The sequence below is a fragment of the Lepidothrix coronata genome, unplaced genomic scaffold (genome assembly GCF_001604755.1).
Source record: "Lepidothrix coronata isolate B3197 unplaced genomic scaffold, Lepidothrix_coronata-1.0 Scaffold395, whole genome shotgun sequence".
In the NCBI taxonomy this organism is placed as follows: Eukaryota; Metazoa; Chordata; class Aves; order Passeriformes; family Pipridae; genus Lepidothrix; species Lepidothrix coronata.
Genome location: NW_016690575.1, coordinates 86234 through 89713, shown reverse-complemented (window position 1 = coordinate 89713; position 3480 = coordinate 86234). Strand labels below are relative to the sequence as shown.

The window sequence follows — 3480 nt, the reverse complement described above, 5'->3', positions numbered from 1 at the left end:
CTTTGTCTGCCTGCATTCCTGGCCTCCAAGGAGCTGCTCCAAGGAGTCCCTGGGGAGGCTTTGTCAGTGCCTGCCCTCAGTGGGGCCCAGCAATGCTTCAAGGGACTTGGAGTTTGGCTTCTGACTTCTTCAGCAGCTTCTTCAATCTTCTCTCAGTACCTCAGGATCATGGGCTGGGCTGCAAACACACCGTGGGGCTCATTAAAATCCAGAAATCCCTCATGATCTCTTTGTCTTCCTTTAATTGGCTTCAAGGCAATTTCAAAACAAGTCTTCAAAGTTTGTACTTTTTTTGTTTTAATTCAAGGATAGACATTTTTTAGTTCAGAGGAGAGGTGATAGAGGTGTTCTCCAAGTGATCTTGATGTTGAGTGTCTCCTCAGGAAATCTAGACTGACCCTGTATGATCAACCTTGCCCCTCACCCCCCAACCTCACCAGTTCTGACATGGCCCATCTTGGACTGACAGCTGATGTAGCTCCAAACACACTGTGGGACCCATTAAAACACTGAAAAACAAGTTATTTCCCTTCCTTTAATTGTCTTCAAGTCTTCAAGACTTCTACAGCTAATTGGAGTTGTTTTGTAGTTTAGCTAAGGAGGAAGATTTTAAAGTGGAAGTCACGAAAAATATATTTTTTTTTATCAAAGAGGATGATTTACACAGAGCCTTGGGATGCAAGAGGGTCAGGGTGCGAAGGATTTGGATCCAAAGACAAGGGGGCAAAAGAGATTAGTAGCACTTAATCATTGATCAATTGAACAATTATCAAGTGGTTTGATAGTATTTGCTACAATTTTAACAGTGACTGAATTGTAGATTCACAACAACATTAATACCACAGTCAATTCACACCCACACGCAGGCAGAGATGTGTGCACACATCAGTAGCTGGGTAAGAATAAATGATTCACTTTATATAAATATTCTCATTTTGACAATCATTAAAACCTGTGGGACAAAAGTGGTTCAAATCCCACTTCTGTAATTCCTTACATTTAATTTGTTGATATAATCTGAGGCAAAGATTGGATCCCTTATTCCTTGAGGCTCCGCAGTGCGACCATGGCTCCTTGATTCCATGAGGTTGCACTGTTTCCCAGCATTCTTGGGCTCCATAAGGCCCTGCAGTGTGACAATGGCCCACTGATTCCATCATTTTCCCCAGTGTCACAATGGTCCCTTTGACTCCAGAAGGCCTTGCAGAATCAGAATGGCCCCTGGATTCTGTGTGGTTCCATAAGGTCATAATGGACCCTTGATTCCATGAGATTTCACAATGTCCCATTGGTTCCCTTTGGTTCCCAAAGGTTCTGTGATGTCACACTGGCCCCTTGATTCCCTGATGTTCCACAGAGTCCCGGAGTCCTTTTGATTCCATGAGGTTCCGCAGTGTCCCATGTTCCCTTTGGTTCCAGGAGGCCCCAGTGTATTCCAATGGCCCCTGGATTCCATGAGATTCCACAGTGTCCTGAGGTTCTCTTGTCTCCCGGACTTTTGGCAGTGTCCGGGGTCCCTTTGTTCCCAGGAGGTTCCTTTGTTTCCATCAGGCCCTGCCACATCCCAGACTCCCTTTGGTTCCATGAGATGCTGCAGGGTCACAATGTCCCCTTTATTATTATGGGTTTCTCCATGTCCCAGGGTTCCTTTGGTTCCATGGGGCTCCACAGTGCCAAAACTCCCTGGTTCTTATCCTTCCAAAATTTGTGGGCCCATTGTATCCCTGCCTGGGATGGAGCCCCATTGTGTTTCTGCAGGAATGGATCCATGGCCATCCTGCCACTGCACCAATTGAATGCTGCACAAACGTCACTGCAGGCCCGACCCTGGATGCAGGAACAGTCTGGGAACTCCAGGCCTGCTGACATTCAGCAGAGCCAGTCGGGGTCCCAAAGAGCACAATGGATTGACTGCAACCCCTGCAGTTCTCTGGCATTGCTGGGGACAAATGCATGAACTGCCAGGAGCTCTGCAGAGCCCTGACAGTGCCACTGCAATCCCAAGCTGCATTGCCCGGGGCAACACTCAGCACAGCCAAGGCCACAACCCTTCCTGAAAGGTGTCCCTTCTGGGCAGGGCCAGGGGGACAAACCCCTCCATCTGTCCATGCACATGTTGTGTCCAATTCTCATCCCCCACTTAGGGACAAAGTCAGGCTACATTGTGTGTTTAGCTTTGCATTTTCATCACTCTTATGTGCTTCCAACACACACACACACACCCCAGTCTGGGCAGTCTGACCCCCCAAAGAACACAAGACCTGACTATTTGTGGCTCCTGCTGCAGGGGCTGGAACTTGGGCCCCAATCTGTGCCAGGAGCAGAGAAGTCCCTCCCCACGGAAACTTCTTGGCAATGGAGTTCTTAAGAAAACGGGACAGGCTGTGGGGGTCACTTGCAGGGCACAGCCAGGGATGTGTCTTGACCAGCCTCCTGTTTACCATGACCAGTTTTTTCAGCCTCTTTTCTCTCTGTTTTCTCATGCTTGTTCCTCCAGAAACCACTGGGAGCCTTCCCTTGCTTTGGTTCTTTCCTAGACATCCCAGGACAAGTCTTGCCCAGACCCCAAATCCCCTTTCTGGCTGCCCATCGTGAGTCTCAGAGCCCGAGGCTGAATCCCCCATCCTCAGCTGCAAGGTCACCCTGAGAGGTTCTGCCACTGACCCACTTGCTTTAAGTTTCATACAGATATCTTGGAACTTTCTTGGAATTAATCCTTTACCTTTTGGGCTTAGAAGGGTTTCTCCAAAAACATGGCAATTCATGTCCTCAACATGGAAATTCTTTGAAGAAAGGGTTTGGGACTTCAGAGTCAAAAGAATCACAGAATGATTTGGCTTGGAAGGGAGCTAAAAGGTCATCTAAGTCCCTGGACAGGGACAGTGACATCTTTTACTAATTCAGGTTACTCACAGTCCCTGTCATTGGACAAATGCAGGGATGGGACATCCACTTCTCTGGAAACCTGTTCCAGTTCTTGCCACCCTTATTATTGCCTTTAAATAATATTTTCCATTAAATATTTCCTCCTATTATCCAATATAAAACTCTCATTATTTAGTTCAAAACCACTGCCCCATGTTCTGCCACTACAGGCCTTGGTAAAAAGTATCTCTGGGATTTACTTAGACTATGAGCACAACATTTTCATCTGCAAAAACATTAGTGAGTGCCCAGAGATCTCCCAAGATGGGCTTTAAAGGTCTCAAGCACATGAGCACTATAGAGGGGCTGAGGAGCTGTGGCCACAATGGTGTGGAGACTGAGGATATTACAGGACAGCCCTCAGACGGATTGAAGGGAGGATTTAGAGGTGGTGGATCCTTTTGTCAGAGCAGAAAAGAGCATGAGAAAGAAAGAATTAATGCCAAGTGCAGCTGGGGAGGTCCCGAGTGGACATGAGGAAAAAGGAATTTCACTCCATGGAAAAGAAATTGTCGCTGTGCTGCAACATGTCAACCAGGAGGAGTCTGGATGAGG

General features: G+C 47.4%; 1 long non-coding RNA gene across 1 annotated transcript in view; it reads left to right on the top strand.

Moving 5' to 3' along the window:
- Nucleotides 1–3480, top strand: part of LOC108509727 — a 12461-nt gene that overhangs the window by 6681 nt on the left and 2300 nt on the right. Inside the window, exon 2 of the long non-coding RNA XR_001878693.1 lies at nt 1312–1316. This is a non-coding gene — a long non-coding RNA (uncharacterized LOC108509727). The remainder of the gene's footprint in view (nt 1–1311; nt 1317–3480) is intronic.